Genomic DNA, 11182 nt, shown 5'->3' with positions numbered 1-11182 from the left:
GGAGAAAACATGGCCTGAGCCCGGCCTGAAGGCTCAGAAGCCAAATAAATATGTCCTACGCTCACACACACAAACTGTTTGCTTTAAATCTCATGATGTTTCAGCCAGTCTCAATCGCATGACTATTTGGCCCTGACTCATGACTTTTGAACACTTGGGGTTGGCAGTGCTGTAAAAGGGAGAGCCCAGGGGCCGCTGGCACAGCATCTGTCGTATGGGCCCCATGCTCTGGGGTGCTCTATCCTCCTTCCTCTTGTCTCCAGGTCCAATGGGTGCAGAACAGCGTAAAGGAAGCCTTTTGCAATGCACAACAATGAATTCTGTTGGATGACAAAACCCATGACCTGCAGTATGTATGACTGAGCCCCATCTGCTGACAGGGTGTCTGTTCACTAAGTGCCTGCACACATAAAAGTCAAGAGCTTTCTTGTGATGTGACATAGCCCAGATTTGTTGATTGTGGACGCACTGCAAAGCCCTCTGCCTGAGCAAGCCCTGATGAGAAGCCCAGGGTGCTGTTTTTATCTGGTGGGTAGTGCAAAGGAGGTACTCCTGGGGGAATTCTGTACCAAAAAGTTAAAATTCTGCAACAAAAATTCTGCGCATTATGTTTTAAAATTCTGCATATTTTGTCAAAATAACACAATATAATCACACCAGTTTCAGTTATTTTGGGTCATTTATTTCAAAATACTTGTCAGCAAGTATGTCTGTAACAATACAGATAACAAAAGATTCAGAAAATGTTTTTTGACAAATAGATTTCTTACTAGGCATATTAATATAGAACTCTGAGTAACACTTTATTTAAACTACAATACAAAACCATATTTCCCACAAACCCCAGAAGCAGTGCAAAGGCTGGGGGGAGTCAGAGGTAATGGAGGAGCTGAGGGAGAGGGAAATAATAGCTGGGAAGGAGCCTGGTGTGGAGGGTTGTTGAGTGTGGGTGGGAAAAGTATGGAACAGGTCTCTTTTTAGGGGGGTGGGGAGGACCCGTTAGGGAGCTTCCCCCATGCAAACCCTGGCTGACCCCTAGCCTCTCCCATTTAGTCAGGCACACATGTCCCTCCACCCCCACTCAGACACCACTCCCCCTATGTCTCTGTGCCCCCACTCAGACACCCCCTGCCCCTATGTGGCCCTGCACCCCCTCCCCCATCACCACGTGGCCTTGTGCCTCCACTGCTGGTTAGCCCCTAACCCAGTCTGTCCTTCCCCACAAGCCCTTATGAGTAGGGCGACCCAGCAGCAAATCTGGAAAAGCGGGATGGGATGGGGGTAATAGGAGCCTATATAAAAATAAGACCCCAAATCGGGACTGTTCCTATAAAATCGGGACATCTGGTCACCCCACCTATGAGCCCCTGTCTGACCCCAGCAGCCCCACGCGCTCCGTCTCCTGACCTGGCAGGGAGCAGCTGCTGGGTTCTGTCCCTCTGCTGGGCAAAAAGCGGAACTGCAGCAACTTCAGCAGAAGCTTTTTTCTGCATAAAAAAATTATAAAAATTTGTGGCTCATTAATATGCCGGCGCAGAATTCCCCAGGAGTAAGGAAGGGGGATGAAGATGCATTGATCACATGACTGGTGATGGGTGACATCTAGGAGGAAAGAGAAGTGCTGGTGCTTTGGTAGGTTTCAGTTTTGCGTCTCTTACAGTCTTGTGTTTGTAAACATGTCAGGGCCACCCAGCGTTTTGGACAGGCACCGCTTGGTGTGAGGGTTCTTATAGACCGGTGTGTAACTTAATGACTCAGATAATACTGTATTATTTATTAATTTGTAGTGCTCAGGAGGCCCAGTCCTGGATCAGGGTCCCATTGGCGTGGAGAGAGTTACAGACAGAGAGTCCCTGCCTGGAACAGCTTACAATCTAAGTATGAGAGATAAGGGATGGATACAACATGGGGAGGGAAAGAATCAATTAATTGGTCTGGTCAGCATGAAAAGCAGCAGTCACAGAGCACCAGCTGCCTAGCCGCTGTCATTTTTCCATAGGCATTATAGCCCAGAGTAGTTTTAAGGAAGGATTTGAAGGTGCACACCGAGTCAATGTTTCGGATGCTTTCGAAGCTCCTCCCATGCAAGAGGGTGTGTGGAATGTTGTAAAAAGCAAACAAGCCTGTTTGGAAATGTAACAAATGGGCCATGAAGGCTGCATCATTGGCAAAGCATTGTCAGGAATCCCCATCTCACTAGCATATAAGACATGACAGTTCAGGCAAGGGATAGACCAGATAGGGCCTTAAAAATAAAGACAGGTAGTTTGCATTTAATGCAGTGAAAAAAGGCAAGTCAGGTTAGGCTGAATAGAGGTGGAAGACAATCAAAACAACGAGCCAGGAAAATAATCTTTGCAGCAGCATTTTGAATGGAAACTTGAAGTTGACTCATGTCACTGTGAAATGGGTGAGAAATCTTCCAGTTATAATCCACAATACTAAGCATGGCTTTCCTGACTGCAGAGCAGGAAGCTGCCTATTTACCTTGGAGCCGTAGCTAGCAGGGCAGATACATGCTCAGGTCTCCCAGACCATTCACTGGAAGGGAACATTGTAGGTTCTAGAGCTGGTGGAACACTGGCGGGTGACAAAGCAAGGTCTGGCTTGCCTCCGGCAGATGGCAGGCTGACGCCTTTCTGGAGAACAGCTTGTGCACTGTCTCTCTCCCCTAAAGGTGGAACTAGCTGCTGCTCTCATCAGATAAGTCAGTGGTTTTCAAACTTTTCTTTTCATGGACCACTTGAAAATTGCTGAGGGTCTCAGTGGACCGCTTAATGATCTTTCCAAATGTTGTTTGTACCGTTAGCTAACTATTGTAAAGCATTTTGGATAAAAGCACTATATAAAAACACTTTATTAATATTTTTTGTTCTACAAATAAAAGCACACAACTCATATTTTAGTATCAGTAGTCTTACCTTTCGAATGCAATGGATGTGCCTTCTCTCCCCTGCCGCTGAAGCCCCCAAGTTGTGGCTAGGAAAGAGGGAGGTCGCTCCTTCTCTCCCCCACCATGGCAGCCCCCGAGCTGGGACTGGGAAGGGGGAGTGGGTGTCTCCCGTGCCACAGCAGCCACAGAGCTGAAGCTGGAAAGGAGGTGCCGTCTCCTAGGAAGCCGCAGCCCTGGAGCTGGGGAAAGTCGCCTCTTTCTCTGGCCGCCACAGTCCTGCACATCGCAAATTCCCACTGCCTCCTCCTACCTATCCCTTATTCCCCCCCAAGGCCACCACCTCACCTCACATGTGCATCTTCTTCACCTAATTAGTGGAGCCTTGCCTGTGTGGCTCCACTAATTAGATGGGTGTCCCTTCATTCTCTTGTGTGCAGCTGCCCAGGTGCACACCTTAGAGGGAACTATCCATGGACCACCTGAATGGAGCTCGTGGACCACTGGGGGTCCATGGACCACAGTTTGAGAATCTCTGAGATACGTTTTGATTCTCTTAGTGTGATTGGCTTCTCTGTCTGATTTAGACTAGTGCCTGAACAAAACCATGACTGGATTTAGTCTCCCCCGTCTCTAGGGAGGGAGTGTGGGCTCATTATCCACCTTACACAGCTAGGGAAGCAAAGGCCTGAGCGGGGCAGTGACTTTCCTGAGGGTCACACACGGAGTCGAGCCCATGTCCCAAGCCAGTGCCTTATTCACAGCACTAGGCCCTGTCTCACAGTGGTCCCAGGTTTGATTCTTTTCCACAGCAGTGAGCACTGGATGGGCCATTCTGGGGCCCCAGACCATGGAAGGGGGGAATGGGGAGCCCAGAGTCCTCTTCTGCATAGTGATACCCCAGACGGAGGCTTTTACACCCATAAATTGCACTATCGGTGCCCCAGCTAGCCAGCTTGAAACCCTTGATCCCATCTGGTCATTGCTCTGGTGCATGCAGCCTCTGCTCACCTCCCAGCGGGCTTAGCTGAATGAGCTCATCCGACTGCACATGGTAGAGGTCCAGCAGCAGCGGGGGCCTGATCTGCCAATTGTCACATTGGATAGAAAACTGTGAATTTCTGCCAGGGAAAGCCCTGAGTCCCAGAGCAACCTCTCTTTGCTTTGGCTGCTCAGAGCAGCAGCCCTCAAACCCTCAATTTGTTGTTCCCCCTCATGGCCAGGCTTTCCCCTTTCCCATGGTGCAGTGGGGAACTAACCACCATGGCAGAGAGACTAGTTACTGGCCCCAAGGTTCCCCCAGCTGGGCAGGGCTTGGCCTGGGTCCTGAGCGGGCAAGTGTGTGTCAGAGCTGGCCTGGCGCTCAGGGCAGGGCCCTCTGCCACTGGCTCAGACATGGAGAAGTGTTACCTTGTGGCAAACACTTCAAAATACATGTTAGCGCCTCCTAAAGTGCAGGGAGGGGGAGTCCCCAAATCAATTTTATGGGGTCATTTCCCTGGGCACCTTACCTTAAATTGTGCTCAGATCTTCGCATTCACCTGGAAGCTCTATTGAAGGAGAAATAGCCAGGCTTGTTTGATACCTGCCCTTGGCTGGGAGAGGGAGCGGGCGTGGGGACAGCTCTGCATGCCTGGGTTTGCTAGGGCCTCTGTGCTGGGGGAGGACGGGTGCTGAAGGACATGGAGGTTTGTGGTTTTTCAGAGTTATATTTGTATGGGGCCCTGGCAGGTCTCTTGGGCCCCATCCTTCTCCCCAGGCAGAGGAGTGCTTGCTTCCTCTGTTGCGCTTTGGACAGTTCAGGACCAGGACTGCTGAGCTCCAGCGTGCGGCGTGCACACTTGCAGCAGCACGGAGGGGTTTCAGCAATGCAGCAGAGTCAAAGCCCTCTGGATGGCTGCCATCCAAGCCACCTCCAGCCCTGTTCTACTGGTTCTCTCCCCACGATTGACCATATATGGTGGCGTAGGCTGCAGGGAGATGCTGCCAGCTGGATTTAGGATCAGGGCTAACCCCAGCGTCGGAGGCACAATGACCTTTCTCAAGAAACAAAGGCGAAGAGGAAAAGGACAAAGTTAAGGAAAGCGAGAGACTCATCAAATCCTGCACATGCCTGAGCTTGAGAGCAGCCTCAGGAGGTCCAGTGAGCTGGAAGGGGCAGAGGTTTGGGAGGAAGGAAGGTGTGGGGAGAAGAGAATGGAGGAGGGGGAAAAAAATCCTATTCCTAACCCAGACAAATGAGCCAGGGTGCTGCCTCTGCTAGTAGAATGTGCCTGGCCCATGAATGCATACAAGCGGGGTGCGGACCCTGGGAAAGAACCCTGGGAGCTCACAGACAACTGCCCCTGCCCGCTGCTCCCCACGCACGTACCCCGGTTCTCTTCCCATGTGCACAGTTCTGCCAGACTCTTCCCTACACCCTCCAACCCATCCCAGCTATTCCACCAACACCCACCCTGGCTGCAGCGTGGAACTGCAGAGTGCTAGCAGTAAGATGAGGGAACACATGGAAATACACCAGGGTTTTTAATTACTCAAATCAATTTTATCCTGAACTAATTGGAAGTAAAGTAAACATCCCGTGTGCTTCAGGGCCCATTGGGAAAGCTGGGGCTGTGCACCCAGTATCCATGCTGGGCCTACGCAGCTTTGCCTCCTGGTGGTGTTCAGCATTCTTTGAGGCTTTGCCTGTGGCTAGGTTGGCACCGTGAGCCCCTGGCCCATGGATCAGCGGCAGTGGATACAGGCAGCCAGGGCAGGATCATGTAGCAGTTAGGGATTAGCAGTAACAGGCTGCTCTTATCATATGTTGCTTGTAAGAATTCTGGGCAGAGCCAACAGACATGCCCCAGGCACTGGGCCAGGCTCAGGGCCCAGCTGCAGTTGGGATCTATGACAGTCCGGGGTGCAATCCAGACCAGTGAGGGGCTGTGTCACCACCTGCCCTGCCCACTGGCGTGCCTCACAATGCTTTGCTGCTGTGCTCCCAACCTGGGCTGCTCTCAGACAGCAGGCAGGGCCCACCCTGGTCAAGCACCTCTGACCCCAGCCTGTCAGCAACCGACCATACTGGCTTCCAGCAGCCTTGGAGGGCGAGCCCACCCCATTCCCTGTCCTGGATTTGTCTCCCAAAAGGTCTGTTCCGCACCATCCAGCCAGGTCAGTTGACCCTCTAAGGGGGTCAAGATACAACAATGTGCCACATTAAATGGAGTTACCCACACAGTTCACAACACTGGATTGGTTCTGATTAAGGAATAAAACAAGTTTATTTAACTACAAAGAGAGATTTTCAGTGAGTACAAGTAGTAAGGAATTAAAGTCAGCAATGATTACAAGAAAAATGATCATACAACGCTTCCTAGTACTAAACTTACCTTCAGCTGGGGTCAAGGTAAAATTCTTACCACAGGTTTTCATTGCTGACCAAGTTTCAGGTCAAGTTCTGCTCCCAAGGTTCAACAAATGTTCTCTTTTGCCCCCTTAGGTGAAAGACAGAGATGGACAGGGAACGAGAACGTGGGGTGGTTTTGACCCTTGCTTTTTTAGTTCTGTCACCCTTTGAAAAGTATTTTCCTGAGTGTGACCCCTAGTTAAAGTTCTTTCCAGCGGAGAGTAAGGGGGAATGAAGTGTGGTGGAGGAAGGGGGTTTCATGTTTCTTTTCACCTGTGTGTACAGAAATGCAGATTTTCTTTGTTGTCTTTCTTCCTCCTCTTGCTGTCCGAGGACTATGTATACAGCTTATATGCAAATGGAGGTGAACACAGCCCATTGTTTAAGACAGGCCTGCTTGATCAGCTCTATCTACTTGGGGCTATGTGAGTCTGAACACATGCCTTGAACATCAGAGGGTGTGTGTGTGTGAATTTCATAACTTTACACATAATGTTGCTACATACAGGTCACAATATTACTGATCAGTGAGTTACTAGTTTTCAAATATACTGCACAAGGCAGATTTTGTATGAAGATTATTACAACAGTGGGTAGGGTATGAATATAGGGCTGCACTTGGTCACAGGATCACTGCTGTGTAGCTTTTAAAATCAGCTCCTGCTCTTGGATGTACTTGAAAGGCGAGTGCTGGGCCAGAGAGGGGATGAAATGTCCAGGCCTTGCACTTCGTGTTGTCATTTACAGCTGTGCTGAGAGATTACAATGCAGGGTCAGGTATGTCCCTTCCAGGGCAAATCTACAAATCCATGGACTGTGTGCACCGTGAAGACTCTGTCACATGTATTTTTATAAGTGTATCATATGACATTGCAACCATACCGTTCTTTTAAAGTCAAGCACTCAGACTTTCAGAAATGCTAGCGTTAAGATTGGCTGTATACTTAATTTGGCCTCCTTATGCATATGCACCATGATATAGACTAACTATGGAATCATACACACTTTTTCCCCAGGACCCCTGCTTCATTCAGTGAGTGGGTTATTCAATATTTCTTTCCTCATTGAGGTTTTGGTCCCCTCACACATCCAAACCCTGTGCTGAATACAAAATGATTTATTTCTTCCTGGCCATTGCAGACTGCTTCATAAACTTTAACGGATGTATCTTTACTGCACCCTAGGAGCTGCTGATGGTAAGTTAATATCGCCATTGTACAGCTCAGGAACTGAGACAGTCAGAGATTTGCAACCAAATTGTCAGAAGCTGTCACCACTTTTGGGTGCCTAACTTGACACCACTAGGGCCTGACTTTTCAGAGTACTGAGCATTATCTAGCATGTTATAAAGTCAATGCACCATGGTTCCCATTGACTTCAGTTGCTGCTGAGTGCTCAGCACTTCTGCAAATCTGGCCCCACATGTCTTGCACTGGGCACCCAGAAAATGGGGAACGCACAATTAGTGATCATCTGTGAAAAATTTGATTGAAGAGACTTGGGGCAGGGGACACCTGAGGGCTTTGCATTGGGGTAGAACCTCCCCCTCTGGCACAATGGGATTTTTACCTCCTAGTTGCTGTAGCAAAGACCAAACACAAATACTCAGTATTTGGCACCCAGGCCAACCCCCAAGGCCACTGTTGTCTCTGGCAGGGTAGGAGTGAGGCCCCGGCGAGGCAAGGCTTTTGCTCTCTGTACAGTGTGGGAACCCTGGGAGTCCCAGAGATCCCTTCCGGCTCATCGCTGAGCTCAGACCCTTGCCCTCAGCAGGCAAGAGCTCTGCCCAGGAGCAGGGTGCACAGAGACGATGGGCTGGTGGCCTGTGCAGACATCCCGGTGGTGTGCTGGCCCCAGGGAAGGCTGTGCCCTGCCATGCAGCAAGATGCAGGAGAGCTTGGCTGTGTTTCTGCCCTTTGAATGGTGCCAGACTCTCCCTTGGCACTGGGGGCCTGGGGCTAGGGAAAGAGCTTTAGCCAGGGACTGTTTAAAATGCCACTGCGTGCAGGTCCCTTGGCCCTCCCGGGTTTCGGCGTACCCAGTGTAGGGGGCCTGCGGCGCATGACGCTCTTTCCCTCTGAGCACATGTGGCTGCTGCACTCCATGAGCACAAAGGCACCTCTAGCCAGGGATTAGAAACGGGGGCCTGTCCTGGTTGGCTCCGGCTTGTGGGGCTCAGGGAACTGGGGCTGGTTCACTGCTCTGTGCAGCCTGGGCTCTAGGAGCCTGCAGGGTAGGAGTGTCCCAGAACTTGGGCTGCAACTTGATCCTCAACATCTGCACTGCAATGAAACAGCCCCTGCCCGAGGCAGCTGGCACAGGCCAGCCCTGAGGTGTTACTGCAGTGTAGACACATCCGGAGTGAATGGGGTGACAGCTCTGACCTCTGGTCACGGCTGTCGCTTTTGATCCCTGGTTCTTTGATTAACTAATGACTGTTAAATACAAAATCATGGAAAAATCAACCCAGCAACCCCACCCCAACAACTGCCCCACTGGTTGCCAAAGGCTGACTGTGCTTTGGCCCCGTAATTCCTTTCGCTAGGTGCTGCGCCTGGCATGTTCCACTTTCACTTAGATTTTAATTAGCTTCCTCCAATCCAGCACTACTGTTTTGCCCAAAGCCAAGCAGGGAGCAGGCCAGGATTTCCCTCAGAGAAAGCAAAGCCATAATTAAACTTTAACTTGCTAATAAATGATTCATTTGTGCTACCATGTATATTACATGACTGAGCTAAATGAAAGTTTATAAAAGCAACAACCACCAGAAATCAAGGATAATTACAGCAATCAGAATGTGCTCCTGCCTTGAGACTACCCAGTTCAGCTGGGAGGGAATGATATGGAAAGGAAGAAGATTGTCCAATTACCCTCCCTCCAAGCATGCTTGTACACCCTCTGAGTATGGCAGTTCTTCCACACAAGCGCCTACCTAAAAATAAACACCGAGATAAGATCCTGCACTTACTGTTCCTCTACTTCTCGCCAGCATGATGTGGCACCCCAGAAAAGGGGAAGCGCTGGAATTCGGGGACCTCCCACCCACCTGTTTGCCCCTTTTATTTCAGGCTTTTGGCATTAGAGGGGGCTCGGTTTCAGCACTGAACATTATGGAACGTGTCAATGGACCATAACCAAGCCCCTGCTTGTCGCCCTGACCCATAAGGTGGGAGTGAATCTCACTCACCGGCAGGAGCATGGAAACAGGCATTGGGCCAGTACATGAGCAGCTTGTGGAATTCCCTGCACGCAGAGATTGCTCCGATACAGCAGCTGGGGTTTCACAATGGCTGACTTTTATGGCCAATAACATTTGTGGCTATGCATTTCAATAAGAGCAAACCAGTCTCAGGTGTCAAGGCCCAGGCCTGCACACGTCAAAGAGAATCAAGCTTGAAGGGGTACTTGTCCTCTGAAATGCCCCAGAACAGCACTGCCCACATCCCCACAAACCCTGGCCAGAAACAGTCTGAGAGTCCTGGAGAGCTTGGCTGTGTGGACAGCACACTAACTGGCCTCGTGGCCCTGGCTGCTTTGCTGTGAAGGTAGCTGATCAGTTCCTTCCTGACAGAGCCGCAAGGGTAGCTACAAGCTGGTGTGACCGCTGCTTGTCAGCACGTTGAGGAGATGGGTTTGGGCAGACGATGGTGTGGCCTATCTGCCCCTCTCTCAAGTGCCAGCTTGTGCTCCAGAATCTCAGCTTGCCCTAAGAAATTCTGAGACAACCAGAGAAACGTGAACCAAGCATGAGAGATGCCTGCCTGAGTTTGCGCCGAGCCTGAAACAAGTGCTCTGCGGTGTGAACTGCCCCATTCATCTCAGGCAGAAGTTAATCGGCTCTGGGCATCTGAGTTGTTTCACTGTCCTCGTTAACAGCAATTTAACTGCTTGTGTAAGAAGGGCGCAAGAGGTCACAGAGCTGCACAGGTCACTGAGCGGTGCAGCACATTTTGGTGCCGCAAGTCACTGACATAAGGCAGCTTCAGACCAATGTGAAAGCATCACCTCCTCCGTGCACTAGGTCCCTGGTGCTGCACAGGGCCAGCGGTGGGCTGCAGTCCTAGCAGCAGAGGAGCCTTCAGGGGGGCACATGCCCTGCTCCAGATAGTCACCCCCAGCAGGGGGTGAAGATGAGCTTTGACTGTCTCCGGTGCCGAAGGGCCTGTCTAGTCCTGTCTAATTTGGAAGGAGAGTTCACATGTCCAACAACGAATCATTTCAGACTCTGTTCTCTCTCATCCCTGGCAGAGTGCTGGGGAGTAGATGGAGGAGGCAGCAGGTCACCCTGACCACACTGCCCCCGGACACTGTGCAGAGCGTGGGCTGTGCTGGGTGAGGAATGGAACTGAGCATCTTGCCAGGGGTTCACTTGAACTGCATTGCCATAGCTGGGAATTGGGGTCCTGCTTCTCTGGGGTGGGGGGAAGTTACTCGTCCCCCTTCTCTCTCCTACAAACATTTCGACAATCAGCACCAGATCCTGAACCACAGCAAACACTGGCAGTTTGACAGCTTTCAATGCATGAAACACCAAGGCCCCTCCAGTCAAAGAGAGGCAAAACCCCAAGCCACTCACCCAGGACCCATATGGCCAAAGTGACCTGCCAGGGACCTCTCTCTTACCCGGGGGCCTGCAGCAGGGCAGTGTGGCATGGCAGGGCCCCCACCCAGAGGAATGGCTACGGGGCACAGCAGCTAAGGTGGCAGCACAACCCACAGACCATCTAGGTCATTGGCCTAGTGAGCCCAACAGACTTGGCCCAGGCCTCTGACCCATCTCCTGGCCAGGCCTCACCAGGACTAGCGCCGAGCCTCAATTCAATGGGAGCCCAGCGTTTTTGACACAGGCCAGCAGAGGAAGCCAGTTCTGGAGTGTGGCCTGTTGTCTCCGTTTTATC

Source organism: Gopherus evgoodei, chromosome 20 (assembly GCF_007399415.2).
Source record: "Gopherus evgoodei ecotype Sinaloan lineage chromosome 20, rGopEvg1_v1.p, whole genome shotgun sequence".
NCBI classification, from domain to species: Eukaryota; Metazoa; Chordata; order Testudines; family Testudinidae; genus Gopherus; species Gopherus evgoodei.
The sequence above is the reverse complement of the archived record's forward strand: the minus strand, read 5'-3'. Positions refer to the sequence as shown.